Consider the following 20082-nt stretch of genomic DNA (forward strand, 5'->3'; position numbering starts at 1 on the left):
TCGTGTGGGTTATTCTTCACCCGACTCTGTCCACCTGGGGGCTATCTGACTCCATTTCAGATCTAAGACTGGACAGAGGCCGACACCCGTTTCCGAGCCAAGTCTCTCTTTGCGGCAGACATTCACCAGATCACCCTCCCTCTGTGAAACGAGGTCTCCTAACGGCACCCCCTGACTTTCCGACACCCTTCATACATCTGGCCCTCAGTATCTACGGGTTCCCCACTGGTGGATTCAATCAACCACAAATCGAAAATATCTTTTAATAAATTGCATCTGTACTGAACATGTACCGACTTTTTTCCTTAATATTATTCCCTAGACAATACAGTATAACAATTATTTACATTGCATTAGGTATTAGAGAGAACCGAGAGAAGATTTAAAGTACACGGAGGATGTGTGTAGGCGATATGCAAATATTACGCCATTTTATATCAGGGACTTGAGCATCCAGGATTTGGTATCAGCAGAGGTCCTGGAACCAATTCCCCATAGATGTGGAAGGAGGACTGTGTCATTCAGGAAAAAGTACGATCCGCGGTGCAGTCCCCGGCTCCCCGCCGTCACCATTGCGCCTGCGCCTCCAAGAGCGGACCACAACTCCCAGGATGCACCGCGCTGCCGTCACCGCCCCGGCAGCCCGACTTCCTACCGGGCGTTTCCTGTGTCTTAGGGCTCCGCCCAGTCGGGGGAAAGTTTAAGGTACAAGGGACCTTGTTTGTCGGCTGCTTGGGAAGGTATTGGGACTAACTTGTGTGTTTCGCAAAAAAAGCAGCAGGCACCACCGAGAGAGACGGCTGTGTAGTTTTCTGATGTGCACAGACCTTGCTTCTCTGAACCGGGAGAGAGGTGTTTGCCCCTCACTGCGGAGGCCGGGCCCAGCACAGGTGGTTCCTGCTGGCTCTTGGCCTTGGTCACATCGTCCTTGGAGTTGTAGGAATCCGTCCCAGAATGTGGGATAGGCTGACAATCCAGGATAGTATTTTTGTGGTGAATGTTTTAACTTTAAGGGATTTTAGTGGGAAATTTAGAGGACCGTAGAGGAGACTGTTGGGTATTTTACCCTGAATGCTTCCTTTAGAGATTGTTCTGAGCTGTGGACTTTGTAGTGGTTGATTCTTTTCAGCTGGTTTTTGTTAATCTGTTTGTTCTGAAGACGGTGTCCTCGGGAAATGAGACGTCTCCTTAATGCGTCGCTTGACTGACAGACACCCTTAATGTATGCAATTCATGGAAAACTACAGCCCCACCTCACCCCCCAAAAAGCAAAACATCTGAGTTACGGCTGTGTCAGATTGAAATACATCAGGTTGAAGAGTGAATAGTGGCTGGAAGGTGAGCAGTTAGAAGTGATTCTAAATTCCTTTTCCAATGTTTTGTTAAGAAGGATAGGATGGTGCCTTGACACCCAGCTCTGTTAGTTATTAATTCTGTAATCTCTTACTGGTTAGTTTCCCTCTTTGAGTCTCAGTTTTTTTTGTCTGTAAAATAAGGGTGATATTACCTGTCCTCCCTGCTTGACAGTTTTTGTAAAGGCAGTTCAAAATAAAGTATGTCAACATAGTTCCTAAATGCCACAGTCTCCCGAAAGTGAGTGAGTTGGTAATCTTAAAGCGTCCAGGGTAATGAAAGACTAGGGCCGCTAGAAATGACATTCGAAAACAGAGTTGACCACATCTACAAAATACCTTCACAGTAACACCTAGATTAGTGTTTGATTAAATAATTGAATTAAATAATAATAATAAGAGCCTAGCCAAGTTCACATGTAAAACTAACCCTCATACCCCAGAAAGTCTTTACTCAAATGTCATGTTTTCTATTTTTGTTAACTTTTTTTTCGAGGTGGAGTTTTGCTCTTGTTGCCCAGACTGGAGTGCAATGGCATGATCTCAGCTCACTGCAACCTCTACTTCCTGGGTTCAAGCAATTCTCCTGCCTCAGCCTCCCGAGTAGCTGGGATTACAGGGATGCTCCACCATGCATGGCTTATTTTGTATTTTTAGTAGAGACAGGGTTTCTCCATGTTGGTAAGGCTGGTCTCAAACTCCCGACCTCAGGTGATCCGCCCCCTCGGCCTCCCAACGTGCTGGGATTACAGGTGTGAGCCACTGCGCCCGGCCTATGTTTTCATAATATTAAAATTGCAGTCCTACACACATACACACCTTCCCTAGCATTCTCTCTCCCCCTTTCCCTATCCTGTTTTCCTTGATCATTTATTATCTTTGAGCCATCACTGTATTTCTTATCTCTTACGTTTATTGTATTTTTGCCTTCTCTGGAATGTTAGCGCCACAGGGGCAGGAATTTTTGTCACTGTTGTGAACTGATGAATCCTCAGCACCTAGCACAGTATCTAGCACACAGTGGGCTCTTAAGAAACCTTTGCAAGTAACTGAATGAAGCATTAATGTGAGCACTCAGTAAATACCTTTTTGAATGAATGAAGAGCTGGAGTTCTTCATGAGATATTCCTGAACAGCCTCAGTAGGAGAGAAGTAGGAAAAGGGTAGAAGGATGGCAGATTATAGGAAAAAAGAAAATTTTCAGAGTTTGATATCTAAGAAGTTGAAGAATTAGTGAAGCAGGAGCACAGACTTGAGTATGAGTTCCTTTTACATCATACTTAGCTGTGTGACTTTGGACAGGTTGTCCAATCTCCCTGAACCTCAGTTTCTTCATCTGTAAGCTGGGAATAGTATTACTTAGCATGTAGGGTTGTACCAGTGGTGAAAAGTTGATGCATATAATGGGTTTAGCATAGCACCTGGCCCATAGTGAGTGTTTATTAAGAGGTGGCTGTTATCATCATCATCATTGTTATTCAGTATCAAAGTGGAGAAATTTGTAAGGTACTAAAAGTAACATTTTTGGATTTAAGTCTAGCCTGTGAAGTTGGGATGTTAAAATCTGAAATGATGTTAATACAGAAGTTTGGGATGTACAGAGAGTCAGGGCATAGTCACTTTTGTGCTGGGTCCTTTTGTTTTGTTTTAAAACAGAATGAAAATCTCTTCAGCATGTACAGCCCAGAAAAATAGAGTAATTGACATCAAATCCTTCAGTTTGCCCCAAGCTGCCACTTAAAGTGCAGGGTTAGTTGATTCTAGGTCAGAGGTGCCATTCATTTGCTTTCAACTGATACATGAGAGAAAAAGTGCACCCTTTGCTGCTGATGTTCTGCTCACCAGGATTCTTTTGTTATCCCCTGAGATTGTTTCTTTGGACAAGAGAGATGTTAGATTCCAGCAAAGCACCATAAAGACACTGACTCAACTCGACCGTAAGTGTTACCATGTATAGCTGAACCGTTTCATAAAAGATCCAAAGGAATATACACTCACACAGAACCCTCAGTGATGTCGTGTTGTTTACATATCAATACAATTTCTGGTGTTCTAACAGAACTTTTAGAATTGGTTCTCCTCTGATAAATGGTAATTTTCCTGATATGTGGGTTGTGTGTTTATCTGAAAAATGCTAATTCTGAAAAAATGTGAACCTGGTCATTCTGTGACATAATGCCCAATTTTAATTTCTTTCAAGGAGACATTTGTAATTAGGAAGAAAAGCAGATTTCATGTACAAGAAAGATGAAGGCTGGGTGTTTGAGGTTTTTCTTCTGGTCTTTCTGTTTCCTGTAGTATTTGAATATAGCTAGTTATAATATTTCAAGTTTACTGAAGAAGTGGACAGATTGTGAAAAATAATAGCTGCAGCGTTCTGAGCTGTGATCTTGTTTCTTGGTTTCTGTTTTGCTCTGTTGTTATGAGAAATAAATCGGAGGGAGAGCCATAGTTTAAGAATGATGGATGCTTCCAGCAGTTCTTTTTTTGACTCAAGGCCATTTCCTCACAGAGAGAGGGCTGTGGAGTACGTGGTAACATTCTTTTGAGTGTCATTCAATTCAGGATGGATGGACTTTGGTGGAGAACAGCAGTCACCTCGACCTTACTTTAAGATTACAAGATACTTTCTTACCTAAATGTTAGAGATGGAATCATAAAGTACCACTGTTCTGTGCTCTGTTCCTGAATGGAAAAAATACTGATTTAAATTGAATTAGTCCTTGTTCTTCTGTGTATTTAGGTTTAGACATGCTTATAATAAAGAATTAAAACAATGCTTTCAAATTTATTATTATTAATTATTTATATTTTTTTGAGTCAGAGTCTCACTTTGTCACCCAGGCTGGAGTGCAGTGGTGCAATCATGCCTCACTTCAGCTTGACCTCTGGACTTAAGTGATCCTCCTGCTTCAGCCTCCCAAGTAGCTGGGACCCACAGGTGTGTGCCACCATGCCTAACTAATTTTTTATTTTTATCTTTTGTTGAGGTAGAGTCTTGCTATGTTGCCTAGGCTAGTCTTGAACTCCTGGCATCAAGTGATCCTCCCACCTTGGCCTCCCAAAGTACTGGAATTGCAGGCATGGACCTTGTGCTCAGCCCAACTTTATTATTTTCAAATTAAAGATGTACCTAATTGATGTCCTGTCCAAAGCATTAAAATATCTTGATAAATCCTTTCCTATCAGGAACAGCCCAGGATAAAATTCTGTAGTACTCTACCCCTCACTCTTTCTGTTTTGAAGGAAGCATGTCCAAGTCTGGTTGTTTCTGGTAATTAATGCATCTGGCAGAGATGGAAGCCTCATCCTCTGTTATTAACATGGCTTCACAGCCTCAGATCAGTCACTGCACAACCCAGGGGGCCTACACATCAAATTGTGATGTTTTTCTAGGGAGAGGCCATGAGTATTTATTCTCATCAGGTTCTTAATAGGAGAGGGGGATAATTCAGGTTCTATTTAAACATTGCTCTTTTTGTTCCTGAGGTATGTCAGCTGAGGTCACTTTCTAAGAATAATTGAGCTGTTTCCAAGATTCCAGCCACTTCCCAGGGACACTGACTCAGTTCTTGTTCTCACCCACTTCACTGTCTCAGCTTCCAGAGGACAGAGCCTCACCAGATCCTTAACAAATATCTTTTTCTCCAACTCTAGCCTCCTCCCCTCTTTTTCCCAACTCATCTGGAGCCCTGATTTTTTCTTTTCTTTTCTTTTCTTTTTTTTTTTTTTGAGGCATGGTCTCGTTCTTGCCCAGGCTGGAGTGCAGTTGCGTGATCTCGACTCACTGTAAACTCTGCCTCCTGAATACAAGTGATTCTCTTCCCTCAGCCCCCCTGGTAGCTGAGACTACAGGCATGCACCACCACTCCTGGCTAATTTTTGTATTTTTAGTAGAGATGGGATTTTGCCATGTTGCCCAGGCTGGTCTGAAACTTCTGAGCAGGTGATCCACCTGCTTCGACCTCCCAGAGTGGTGGAATTACAGGTTTGAGACATGGCACCCGGCCTGGAGTCCTGATTTTTTATGGAGCATCCAATTTTTTATTTCTTGAGCTTCTTTTCCTTACATCTTCAAGGAAATTATAACTTTACTCTTCATCATACGGAGCAGTTTAGCCTCCCACAGCATCTCGGCTTTGGACCTAGCTTTACATATCCAAAATCCTACCAATGTGTCCTGTAAACAAAGGCTGTCTTAGGAAGTCATTCATCCTTTAGTGTTGACAAAATTTTAGAAATTTTGAATATTTTCCCCTCTCTAGCATCCATTTTAAGTGGTTGTGAATCTTACTTTCTGATATGAATTATGTCACGCTTCCTTAATAAGAGAAGCAGTTAAAGGCATTTTGTATTTAAAATATTTTTTCATCCCACTGTGTGTATTCTCACCTTTGTTATTTAACTCAGCAAATAAATGCAGCACGTCTGTTAGGTCTCAGACACAGAAAATAGGTACAGAATACAATAGTGAACAAGACACAAGAAAAGTCCCATCCGTTGTACAGTTTACATGCTACTGAAGGACAGACAATGAGCAAATGGCCAGAATAGATAATGGCCAGCAAAATCACACAGGATAGAGAGCTAGAGAATAATGGTACTGTCATTTTAGATAGGATGCTGGCAGAAGGTCTTTTAGAGGAAGTGACAACTGAACATTTTTCCAGGATAAAAGTAAAAAACGAGCCAGGTAAAGATCTTGGGGAAGAACAGTCCAAATAAAGACATGGAAAAGGCAAGGGCCTTTGCCAGGAGCGGGCTGAGAAATAGCAGAGAGGGTAGAGCCAGAGGACCGTGAAAGACGACAGGTGAAGACAGGACACAGGAAAGCAGGGTCCGCATCATTCAGAATCTTGTAGGGTAAGGAAGGAATTTGGACTTTATTTTAAAAGAAAGTATGATGGGAATTCGCTGAAAATGTTACACAGGGATGTAACAAGATCTTATATTTTATTTAAAAAATTGAGACATATTTATATACCATAAAATTTACCCTTTGAAAGTGAACCATTTGGTGATATTAATATAGTCACGAGATTGCCAACCTTTGCCTCTGTATAATTCCAGAGCACTTCATCACCCCTAAAAGAAGCTCCTTAGCAGACCCAATAATAGTGGTTACCTTATTTCCCTGTTCCAGGCAGAAAGCACGAATCTGCTTCCTGTCTCCATGGATTTACCTATTTTGGACATTTCACATAAATGGAATCATATAATATGTGACCTTGTGTGTCTGGCTTCTGGCACTTAGCATAATGTTTTCAGCGTTCATTTATGTTTTAGCATTTATCTGCATTTTATTGTTTTTGTAGCTGAATACTATTCCATTGTATGGATATGCCACATTTTGTTTATTCATTTATTAGTTAATGGATATTTGGATCATTTTCACTTTTCGGCAGTTATGAATAATGCTGTTATAAGCATTTGTGTACAAGTGTTTACTAGCATATATGTTTTCATTTCTCTTGGGTATGTATCTAGGAGTAGAATTGCTGGTTAATGTGGTAACTCCATACTTAACCTTTTGAGGAACTGCCAGACTGTTTTCCACAGCATCTGTATCAGCAGTGTATGAGGGTTCCAGTTTCTCCAAAGCGTTACCAACACTTACTATTTTTTTTCTTTTCTCTTTTTTTCTGTTTTTCTTTTTTCTCATAGTACTCGGAAGCCCAAGATCAAACACTTACTATTTTTTATTTTTTGATTATAGACCTCTAAGTGTGCACGAAGTGTTATTCCATTATTGCTTTTTGCATTTCCTTAAGAACTAATGAAATTGAACATCTTTTCATGTGCTTGTTGGTAACCTGCATATCTAGGGAGAAATGTCCATTCAAATCTGCTGTGGTTTGAATATATCCTCCAAAGTTCGTGTGTTGGAAACTTGATCCCCAGTGCAGTGGTGTTGGGAGGTAGGACCTTTAAGAGGTCATGAGGGCTGTGCTCTCATGATTGGGTTAATGCTGTTATCAATGTAGTAGTTTTGTTATTGTGGGAGTGAATTTCTTATAAAAGCACCAGCTCCTTCTTGCTCTCTCACTCTCTTTGCCCTTCTGCCATGGGATGATGTGACAAGAAAGTCCTTGCTAGATGCCAGCCCCTTGATCTTGGACTTCCCAGCCTCTCAAAGTGTGAGGCAATAAATTTCTTTCTTTTCTTTCTTTCTTTTTTGTAGATGGAGTTTTGCTTTTGTTGTCCAGGCTGGAGTACAATGGCACAATCTCAGCTCACCACAACCTCCTCCTCCTGGGTTCAAGTGATTCTCCTGCCTCAGCCTCCCAAGTAGCTGGGATTACAGGTATGCACCACTATGCCTGGCTGATTTTGTATTTTTAGTAGAGACAGGGTTTCTCCATGTTGGTCAGGCTGGTCTTGAACTCCTGACCTCAGGTGATCTGCCCACCTCGGCCTCCCAAAGTGTTGGGATTACAGGCGTGAGCCAATAAATTTCTTTCATTACAAATTACCCAGTCTTAGGTATTCTGTTAAAGCAGCACAAAATGCACTAAGAAAATATTTTCTCATTTTAAATTGGATTATGCCTTTTTACTATTGAGTACAAGAGTTGTTAAAAATATATTCTTGATACTTGATTTTCATCAGATATGTGATTTGCAAATATTTTTTCTTTTTTAGTTCCTTGATTTAATTAAATTTTCCTGAAGCCCAGTATATTTATTTTTTCTTTGATTGCTTATGCTTTTGGTGTCCTAGCCAAGAAGCTATTACCTAATCCGAGTACCTGAAGATTTACAGTTATGTTTCCTTCAAAGAGTTTTATAGTTTTACCTTTTATATTTAAATTTTTGATCCATTTTGAGTTAATTTTTCTAAATGGTGTGAGGAAAGATCCAAATGTGTTATCCTGCATGTGGGTATCTGGTTGAAAAGACTGTTCTTTGTACCATTGGATTGTCTTACCATCCTTGTCAAAAACCAGTTGACCACTGATGTGTGTGTTTACTTCTGGGCTCTCCATTTCATTACATTGATTTCTATGTTTATCCTTACCCTTGATAACTATAGCTTTGTAGTATGTTTTGGAATTGGGAAGTCTGAGTCTTCCAATTTTGTTCTACCTTTTCAAAATTGTTTTGGCTATTCAGAGTCTCTCAAAATTTGGTATGAATTTTAGAATCATATCATCAGTTTCTACATGATGCCAACTGGGATAACATGTTTTAAAAGTAAAGCTGTGGCTGCTGCATGGAGAATATACTATAGAGAAAACAGTTATGAGGCTACTTTAGTTGTCCAAGTGAAAGATGAAAGGTGGCTTGGAATAGGGTATTAGCCATAGAATTGGTAAGGAGTGGTGGGATTTTTGAAGTTACAGCTCCCTGAGTTTACAGGTGGCTTGCATGTGGGGTGTAAGCAAAAGAGAAGAGTGAAGGACGAGTATAAATTTTGACCCAGGCAACTGAGTGCTATTTTCATTTGCTGAGATGGGGAACCCTGAAGAAAGAGAACAGGTTAGGGCAGAAAATAAAGTATTTTCTTTGGGACAGGCTAAGTTTGAGATACCTATTAGAAATTCTTGTGGAAATGACAAGTAGAAAATTACACATACCTATATATGTGTATTTATAATCATATCTATATCTGGGAAAGATCAGAGCTGAAGATACGAGTTAATGTACAGATGGTATTCAACATCTTGAGACTGAATGAGGTAAAGAAAGAAAAGAATGTGAACAGAGAAAAGAGATCTGAAGACTGATTGTGGGGTTCTCCAACTTTTAGAGTTTGGAAAGAGTAAGTGGATACAACAAAGATATAGATGATAGAAAGCCAGGAAAGTTTGTGCAGTATCTTGGATGAGAAGGGAAGAAAATGTTTCAAGATGGAAGCAATGATTAACTGTGTCATAAACTGAGAGAGTGAGTGAAATGAAGACTGAGAATTATGTATTGGAGGTCACTGAAGAACACGTTTTCAGCAGTGTGGAGACAGTAGAGTGAATTTGAGAAAGAATAGGAAGGAATGAAGTGAAAACAGAAGACTCTTTCAAAGGTTTTTTTCCCCCCTTAATTTGTTTTCCTGATAGAAAATTTTATGCAGAAATGTAGCAAGATTAGAGACTTCCATTTCCAGCCAAGATGGAGTAACAGGGACCTTTTTTACTCTCCTGCATGATATAATTGAAAAGTGGACAGAATATATGAAAGAGTGGCTTGAAAGACTCTAGGAATCAGGCAACAAAAGACAATGATACCTCAGAGCCAAAAACGAATGAGCCATATGACTACTGAAGCTTACTGCCTCTCCTTTTAGCCCTCAGCAGGGGAGAGGGGCAGAGCCCAGGAGGACTCCATGAGTTGAGGTGATGGAGCTGAGAGTCTAGGGAGACCAAGGTAGCTAGAGTTTACAGAACAGAGAGAGCTACGCACAGACAGGACAGAACTTTAGAGATCTGCAGAGGGTACCCTTGATTATTTGGCTGAGAACTCATTAGCACATGGTCTCACTGAAAGGGTTGGAGAGAACATTGCCTGGTACTCACATAGCACTGGAAATAGTGCCTTTTACCTCCAACCGCAGTGGAAAGCATCACGATGTGCATGGCATTTGGTAGAGTACATAAAGGGCTTTGCCCCAGTAGCGAGACTATAGAGAAAACATTGCTGTGGTCCAGCCTAACATGTTTTAAAAGCATGATTCAAAATGATCAAATCATTGCTAAGTAACTTCACAATATCCTAGGATAAAACTCAAGAATACAGGAATATAAATATATCCAGCACCTTTCAAGGTAAAATTCATAATGTCTGACATCCAATCAAAGATTATCAGATGAAAAAAGGAAGAAAATGCTGCCCACAATTAGGAAGCAAATCAGTCAATCAAAACTAGCCCAGAACTGACATGGGTGATAGAATTATAGACAAAGATTCACTATTATTATTAGTTAACCTTATTAGGTATGATTATTAGCTATTATGACTCTACAATATGTTCAAAAAGTTAAATAGAGATATGGATGATATAAAAATACCAAATCATACTTATAGAAATGAAAACTAAAACATCAGAAATAAAAATACACCAGATGGGATTAATAGCAGATCAGACATTGTAAAAGAAAAGATTAGTGAACCGGGCTCAGTGGCTCACACCTGTAATCCCAGAATTTTGGGAGGCCGATGTGGGTGGATCATGAGATCAGGAGTTCGAGACCAGCCTGGCCAAAGAGACCAGCTTGGCCAAAATGGTGAAGCTCTAACTCTGCTAAAAATACAAATGTTAGCCAGGCGTGGTGGCATGCATCTGTAATCCCAGCTACTCAGGATGCTGAGGCAGGAGAATTGCTTGAGCCTAGAGGTGGAGGTTGCTGTGAGCCAAGATCATGCCACTGCACTCCAGCCTGGGTGACAGAGTGAGACTCTGACTCAAAAAAAGAAACAAAAAGAAAAAAGAAAAGACTAGTGAATGTGAAGATATAACAATAGAAACTGCTTAAAATGAGACACACAGAGATAAGAGAATAATATTGATAATTGAAAACTGAGCAGAGTATCAGGGACCTGTGGAACGTTCCATATGTAATTGGGAGAGTAGCCTGGGCGACAGAGAGAGACCCTGTCTCAAAAAAAAAAAGGGAGTGCCGGGCTCCACTATCTCACCTCTCTTCACAACAGCCCTATGGGGTAGTGTATGACTGTATCAGCCCCTGTTAACTGTTGTGGAAAGCTAGACTTACAGAATTAGGCTACTGCCTATTGTCACATCTCAGAAGCATCAGAGCCAGAATTGAAATCCAAGTCCATGTGCCTACAAAGTCCTTCCCCTTAACAATAATTTTCTGTCATAGCACCTCCCTTTATGAGTGAGATTTTTTTCCTGGCAAGATTAGATATATGCATGTTTTCCCTCCAATTCTCATTTATTATAAAGACTACATTTTGACAATAATAAAGGAACTCAGAAGAATGAAAATAATTCACAGTTCCAACATCCTGTTCAGCAACTGTTTTCATTTTTCTCCATTTCCTTTTGACCCTTATCCATACATACATATTTTACATAGTTGTAGATGCAATTTTATTTTCTGCTTTTATGCTTAATGTTATGCCAAACATTTTTCTTGTTGCAATTTAGTCTCTGATAGATGCACAATATTCCATTTTGTTAATGTGCTACAGTTTAAACAATCACCCATGACGGACAATATTTGTTTCCAGTTTCTTAGTTTTTAAAATGATGCTGCAGCAAACCATTTTGTTTTCCTCCCATCTTTTGTTACTTTTTACTTAGAATAAATTCCCAGGAGTGAAATTACCAAACAAGAATGTGAACATGTTTATGAATTTAATCTTTAAAAGGAAGTGAAATTGAGAGACTTTGTATCTTCGATCACAGTGGATACATTTTACAGCTGGCAAGAACAGATTAACTCCATGAGTTATTGTTTAGGTGGAGCAAAGTTAAAGACAAGTGGGAAGTGACTGCTCATGGGGACAGGGGTTCTTTTTGAGGTGGTGCAATGTTCTGGAATAAGATAGAGGTCATAATTACACGACTTTGCCAGTGTGCTAAGAACATTGAATTGTATGTATCCTTTAAGTGATGGATTTTGTGGTATGTGAATTATATACCAATAAAGCTGTTATTAAAAATTAAATAAAAAATTTCTGACACTCCTAGTAATAGTTTTAACCATTGCTATAGGAGAGTTCTAGATTTGTTTTTGTATTTGGAGGCAGTGTATAATAGTGTGGAAGAGCGTAAGACTATCAGGTTTCCATTGTAAGGTCATGACTTAGCCTCTGTGGGACCCTTGGCAAGTGCTGTAAGTTGGGTCCTCCAGAAGCCAGTGCTGAGACAGAGTTTGGGGTGCAGGGTGTTTGCAAGGGTCAGCACAGGGCAGGCTGATGGTGGAGTAGGTCTGGGCAGAGAAACGGGTGGGAAGAAGATACCGGCCAGATGCAGCTGGGCCAGCCCTGTGGGAGCCCCGACAGTCGGCGCGCCTACACTGGGCTGAAATGGTCAGACCTTTACACACAGGCCTGGCTGCTAGGCCTGCTGTGTGCGGCCTGGGAAGGCCCTCATTAATGAGGGGCTCTGTATCTACGGCTGACCTGAACAGCTGGCAGCAGAAGGCTCACGGCATTGGTCCCCTCCCCACAGCCAGGCAACAAGGCCAAGTCTGACCAGGGTATGGATGGCACCCCTCTGTGTCTACCACAGCAAGTTGCTTTCACTGCTCTTGCCTCAGTTTTCTCACCTGTAAAATTGAAATGATAACAATGTCTACCACTTAGGATTGCTAGAAAATTAAATGCGGTAACTTCTAAGTACACATGAAGTACTTAGAACAGTGCTTGTCATATAATAAATGTTCAAAACATACTAGCTATTGTTATTTTATTATTACTCTATTGAATAATATAGTCAGCTTTGTTCAGACTATGCTAAACAATTACCATGCAGCATATATACTGAGAAGTCTGTGAAGACTTAAAAAAAGACCTTAATTTTTGAAGCAGTTTGAAGTTCATAGCAAAACTGAGCCCTTGCTCCCACACTTGCACAACCTCTTTCAATATTCTGAAGACTTTTTTTTTTTTTTGAGATGGAGTTTTGCTCTTGTTGCCCAGGCTGGAGTGCAGTGGCATGATCTTGGCTCGCTACAACCTCCGCCTCCCAGGTTCAAGCGATTCTCCTGCCTCAGCCTCCCAAGTAGCTGAGATTACAGGCATGCCCATGCCTGGCTAATTTTGTATTTTTAGTAGAGATGGGGTTTTGCCATGTTGGACAGGTTGATTTCGAACTCCTGACCTCAAGTGATCCACCTGCCTCGGCCTCCCAAAGTGCTGTGATTACAGGCGTGAGCCACCATGCCCGGCCATTCTGAAGACTTTTAAGAAAAGGGATGACAGCTTTCTGAGAGGGCTTATGTGTGTGTTGAGGCCAGAATCAGCCGGACCTACAAGGAGTGAGGGGAATGATGTTGTGAAAGCTTCCCTGCCTCCAGTTCCCCATGATCTGCCTATGCTTGACTGATATTTCTGTCCATTCAATTACTCTTGGTCGTTAACAGCTCTACATGGTGAGGACGGGTTCATTGGACTCTTTTACTATCACAATTAACTGAGAGCAGAACCTCTCAGGAAGTGAGGTTTTGATAAATAGATTAGGGTTCTAGAATGGGAGGAGCCACCTAGTGCAGGGATTAGGGGCAGTGGGCCTGGATGTCACAAAGTACAGAGCGTGTGCATTTATGCTGAAGGCAGCATGGGCCCATGCATGCCCTGTCTGCAGAGCTGTGTGGGAGGATCCAGAGAGGAAAGGGATGCTCAGAAAAAGTGTTGGCAGGTAGCGAGGGGCCTTTATGTAGTCACAGCTTTGCCTACGGATAACCAAGTACAGTTCTAGAGAAGGAAAGATAGCTTAGATTTTTGCTTTTAAGCTTTTGGGTCAATTTCAGTGTCATCCACATTGGATAGCAGAAAATTTTTCTGTTGAAACGGCTCTGTTTTATAAAAAATTGTAAGGCCCAGTGCGGTGGCTCACGCCTGTAATCCCAATACTTTGGGAGGCCGAGGTCAAGAGATTGAGACCATCCTAAACAACACGGTGAAACCCTGTCTCTACTAAAAATACAAAAATTAGCTGGATGTGGTGGTGCGCATCTGTAGTCCCAGCTACTCAGGAGGCTGAGGCAGGAGAATTGCTTGAACCTGGAAGGCGGAAGTTGCAGTGAGCCAAAATCATGCCGTTGCACTCCAGCTTGGGTGACACAGCAAGACTCTGTCTGAAAAAAAAAATTATACTGCAGATGGACTTTTTGTGGGGGTGTACCTTCTATGAATTTTCATACATGTATAAGTTCGTCCCTACAAACCATCTCCACAAACAGAATACGAAACAATTCCACTACCACACAAAATTTCCTGTTCTCTATCCTTGTGGGCACACTAACTTCTCACAACCATGGATCCATGGATCTCTTCTTCATCACTATAGCTCAAGATAGCTCTGCTTTTAATAATCTTGCCTTTTATCTTGATGGAATTTGCAAAAAATGTGGGCTTTGTCCTGAAAACAACAGAATATACATTCTTCTCATTGTCACATGGCACTTACTCTAAAATTGATCATATAATTGGAAGTAAAAACTCCTCACCAAATGCAAAATAACTGAAATCATAACAGTCTCTCAGACTACAGTGCAACCAGATTAGAACTCAAAATTAAGAAATTCACTCCAAACCACAGAACTACGTGGAAATTGAACAACCTGCTCCTGAATGACTCTTGGGTAAATGATGAAATTAAGGCAGAAATCAAGAAGTTATTTGAAACTAGTGAGAACAAAGATACAATATACCAGAATCTCTGGGTTGCAGCTAAAGCAGTGTTAAAAGGGAAATTTATAGTACTAACTGTCCACATCAAAGAGCTAGAAAGATCTCAAGTTAACAACTAAACATAACATTACAACTAAAAGGACTAGAGAACCAATAGCAAACAAACCCCAAAGCTAGCAGAAGACAAGAAATAACCAAGATCAGAGCAGAACTGAAGGAGATAGAGACACAAAAATCCCTTCAAAAAATTAACAAATCCAGGAGCTGGTTTTTTGAAAACATTGATAAAATACATAGACCACTAGCTAGACTAATAGAGAAGAAAAGAGAGAAGATTCAAATGCACATAATTAGAAATGATAAGGGGGATATCACTACTGATTCCCCAGAAATACAAACAATTACCAGATAATACTATAAACACCTCCATGCACATAAACTAGACAATCTAGAAGAAATGGATAAATTCCTGGACATATACACCCACTCAAGACTCAACCAGGAAGAAACTGAATCCCAGAATAGACCAGTAACAAATTCTGAAATTTAGGCAGCAATAAATAGCCTGCCAACCAAAAAAAGCCAAGACCAGACAGATTTACAGCTGAGAATTCTCTCAGAGGTACAAAGAAGAGCTGGTACCATTTCTACTGAAACTATTCCAAAAAAATTGAAAAGGAAGGATTCCTCCTCAACTCATTCTATGAGACCAGCATCATCCTGATACCAAAACCTGGCAGAGACACAACAAAAAAAAGAATAATTCAGGCCAGTATCCTTGATGAACATTGTTGCAAAAATCCTCAATAAAATACTGACAAACCAAATCCAGCAGCATGTAAAAAGCCTTATCCACCACAGTCAAGTAGACTTCATCCCTGGGATGCAACATATACAAATCAATAACTGTGATTCATCACATAAACAGAAGTAAGGATAAAAACCTCATGATTATCTCATAGATGTAGAAAAGGCATTTGATAAAAATCTAACATCCCTTCATGTTAAAAACCCTTAATAAACTAGGTATTGAAGGAATATACCTCAAAATAATAAGAGCTCTATATGACAAAACCACAACCAGTATCATACTGAATGGGCAAAAACTGGAAGCATTCCCCTTGAAAGCTGGCACAAGACAAGGATGCTGTTGCTCACCCCTCCTGTTCAACATAGTATAAGCTGATAAGCAACTTCAGTAAATTCTCAGACTACAAAATCTATGTCAAAAATCACAAGCATTCATGTACACCAACAACAGGCAAGCAGAGAGCCGAATCATAAATGAACTCCCATTCACAATTGGCACAAAAAGAATAAAATACCTAGGAATGCAGCTAACAAGGGAAGTGAAGGACCTCTTCAAGGAGAACTATACACAACTACTTAAAGAAATCAGAGAAGACAAACAAATGGAAAAAATTCCATGCTCATGAATAGGAAGAATCAATATTGTAAAAATGGCCATACTACCCAAAGCAATTTATAGATTCAATGCTATTCCCATTGAACTATCATTGATATTCTTCACAGATTTAGAAAAAAAATTTAAAAATTCATATGGAACCAAAAAAAGAGCCTGAATAGCCAAGACAATCCTAAGCAAAGCTGGAGGCATAATGCTACCTGACTCCAAACTATACTACAAGGCTACAGTAACCAAAACAGCATGGTACTGATGTGAGAACAGATACATAGACCAATGGAACAGAACTGAGAACCCAGAAATAAAACTGCACACCTACAACCATCTGATTTTTAACAAACCTGACCAAAACAAGCAATGGGAAAAGGATTCCCTATTTAATAAATGATGCTGGAAGAATTGGCTAGCCATATGCAGAAAATTGAAACTGGACCCCTTCCTTACACTATATACAAAAATCAAGATGGATTAAAGGCTTAAATGTAAAATCCCAAAACTACGAAAACTCTGGAAAAAAATCTAGGTAATGCCATTCAGCGCATAGGCACAAGCAAAGATTTTGTGATGAAGATGTCAAAGGCAATTGTAACAAAAGCAAAACTTGATAAATGGGATCTAACTAAACTAAAGAGCTTCTGTACAGCAAAAGAAACTATCATCAGAGTCAACAGATAACGTATGGAATGGGGGAAAGTTTTTGCAATCTATCCATGTGACAAAGGTCTAACATCCAGCATCTACAAGATACTTAAACAAATTTACAAGAAAAAAACAACCCAATTAAAAAGTGAGCAAAGGACATGAACAGACATTTCTCAAAAGAAGACATACATGCAGCCAATAAATATATGAAAAAAGTTCAACATCACTGATCATTAGAGAAATGCAAATCAAAATAAAAAAATCAAATCAAAATTCTCACTGGTGTGAGATGCTATCTCACAGTAGTCAGAATGGCTATTATTAAAAAGTAAAAAAAAAAAAAAAAGATGCTGGCAAGATTGTGGAGAAAAAAGAACTGCTTTTACACTGTTGATGGGAGTGTAAAATAGTTCAACCATTGTGGAAGACAGTGTGGTGATTCCTCAAAGACCTAGAGGCAGAAATGCCATTTGACCCAGCAATCCCATTACTGAGTATATACTCAAAGAAATATAAAGCATTCTATCATGAAGATAGATTAACGTGCATGTTCACTGCAGCACTATTCACAATAGCAAAGACATGGAATCAACCTAAATGCCCATCAATGATAGACTGGATAAAGAAAATGTGGTACATTACACCATGGAATACTATGCAGCCGTAAAGAAGAATGAGATCATGTCTTTTGCAGGGACATGGATGGAACTGGAAGCCGTTATCCTCAGCAAACTAAAGCAGAAACAGAAAATGAAACACCACATGTTCTCACTTATAAGTGGGAGCTGAATGATGAGAACACATGGACACATGGGGTCGGGGGAACAACACACATGTGCTAATCAGGAAGAATAACTAATGGATGGTGGGCATAATACCAGGTGATGGGATGGTCTGTGCAGGAAACCGCCATGGCATATGTTCACCTATGTAACAAACCCGCACTCCTGCACATGTACCCTTGAACTTAAAAGTTGGAAGAAACAAAAATGCAAGCTTTGGAGTTGAAAAGAAATACTCCCTCCTCCCCTGCTATGTATGTGTATGTGATTTTGGGAGATTAACTTAATGAGATGTGGAAAGAAAAGGTAACATATGCATAGGGTCTCCTCTTCTGAGGTAAGCCTGTCTTTGCTATCTTGCTAACTGGGACTTGCTCAGCAGATTATGTTAAAGCTAAGGGGGTGGAAGGAGGCTAGACTAGTGTGCTTTACAGTGGAAAGGGCATAATGTTACTTAGAGAAAGAAAATAAGGAATTTTGCAGGTGAAATGAGAGAGGTAAAAAGAAAGAGTCATCATAGGCTGAGTAACTTTCCTAAGGTCATACAGATATGCACTGGCAGAGCAGGATTCTAATCTAGATGGTCCTGTTCCTGCCCTCATGTTCTTGACTACTTCATTTTATGATAGAACGATAACACATAAAAACAATGAAAGCGTATTGTCTTTTACGTTTTACATTGCACTTGATTAGATTATCCTGATAGTTTACTTTCTTTACAAAAAAAAATAAATTTTTTTTTTTTTTTTTTTTGAGACAGAGTTTCGCTCTTGTTACCCAGGCTGGAGTGCAATGGCGCGATCTCGGCTCACCGCAACCTCCGCCTCCTGGGTTCAGGCAATTCTCCTGCCTCAGCCTCCTGAGTAGCTGGGATTACAGGCACGCGCCACCGTGCCCAGCTAATTTTTTGTATTTTTAGTAGAGACGGGGTTTCACCATGTTGACCGGGATGGTCTCGATCTCTTGACCTCGTGATCCACCCGCCTCGGCCTCCCAAAGTGCTGGGATTACAGGCTTGAGCCACCGCGCCCGGCAAAAAAAAATAAATTTAAACATTTTACTTAAATTTTTAAAATTTAAGTAATGCAAATAGGCATTTCTCATTACAAAATGTCCTTTTGAAGACTGAGGGTTTGTAGTTCCCTCTCTGTTCTCTGCATCTTGAACAAACACAACTCTGCCAAATTAAGTCGCAAAAGTTCTCCCGAGAAGGTCCAAATGAAGCATTTGTTTACTTTTATAAGCATATACAAAGGATTGTGGAAAAACTGTTTTGCTAGTCTGTATGATTTTGGTATCATGTTATTTTTTATTTCTAGAATTTGCCCTTGTTTTCTTACTTTTCTCAACTTTGTTTTATAATCATGATTCCAAAATAAAATTTACAGAACAACATGTATTTAGAGGAGTCTAGTTTCTATCACTCACCTCTACCTGGTTCTTCAGTTGCTCCTGTAGGGTAATAATAGTGTTTATAATTGTGTAGTTTATTCTTCCATTTAGGAACATCTGTAAGATGTATTTCTACCTTGCTTAGTCACACTATATTCTGGAGATTATACCATAGAAAGTATGAAGATATTCTTTATTTAAAGGGTATTTTTGAGGAGAAAAAGATGGAATGCAGAAATTCATATAAAGTAAATTTTCTGACCACATTGAATTAAGAAAGTAGTAACAGAAATATATCTGGAAAGAACTCTAAATATTTGAATATTAACCAACACACTTCTAAATAACCCATGGGTAAAGAATAAATCACAAAGAATATTAGAAAACACTATGATTTAAAGGAAATTGACAACACAACATGTCAAATTTGTGGGACACAGTTGAAACAGCGTTTCCAGAGAAATTTATGGTAGTAAAAGTTTACGTTGGAAAGGAAGAAATGTTTCAAATTATTAACCTAAGTTTCACCTTAAGAAACCTGAAAAACAAAGCAAATTAAAACTAAAGAAGCATAAGAAAGGAGGTAATAAAACTAAAGGCAGAAATCAATAGTGACAGGAAAAATAGAGAAAATGAATAAAACAATGAAACAAAAATCTGTCTTTGAAAAGATCAGCAAAATCAATAAACTATCCAGACTGATGAACAACTAAAAGACACAAATGACCAATATTAGGAATGAAAGAGGGATATCACTACGGATTCTTACAAATATTAAAAGGATAATAGGAAATATTATAGTAAATATTTTGCTGATAATTTTGATGCTTTAGATAAAATGGACACATTTCTTGAAAGACACAAACTGCTAACGCTCACTCAAGAAGAAATAGAAAGCCTGAACAGTCTTCTTTTAAAGAAATTGAATTCACAGTTAAAAACTTTTCCATGAAGAAACTTCTGACCCAGGTAACTTCAATGGTGAATTTTACCAAACATTTAAGAAAAGATACCATCAATCCTTCACAGATTTTTCCGAAATATGGGACCATGTTATCCTGATGCCCAAACAAGACAAAAATATGATAGGGGAAAAAACCTACAGATTAACATTCCTCATGAGCACAGATGCAAAGATCCCTAACAAAATATTAAAAAATATAATCCAGGCT

General features: G+C 39.5%; 1 long non-coding RNA gene across 1 annotated transcript in view; it reads left to right on the forward strand.

Annotated features, from left to right (window-relative positions):
• Positions 1–683: 683 nt before the first annotated feature.
• The window catches only part of LOC105731002 (uncharacterized), a 31279-nt gene continuing 11880 nt past the window's right edge, over positions 684–20082 (forward strand). The window contains exons 1-4 of the long non-coding RNA XR_001110628.2: positions 684–740; positions 1160–1338; positions 3220–3289; positions 7534–7656. This is a non-coding gene — a long non-coding RNA (uncharacterized LOC105731002). The remainder of the gene's footprint in view (positions 741–1159; positions 1339–3219; positions 3290–7533; positions 7657–20082) is intronic.

Source organism: Aotus nancymaae, unplaced genomic scaffold (genome assembly GCF_030222135.1).
Source record: "Aotus nancymaae isolate 86718 unplaced genomic scaffold, 86718_ANA_hifiasm-v0.15.2.pri h1tg000006l, whole genome shotgun sequence".
In the NCBI taxonomy this organism is placed as follows: Eukaryota; Metazoa; Chordata; class Mammalia; order Primates; family Aotidae; genus Aotus; species Aotus nancymaae.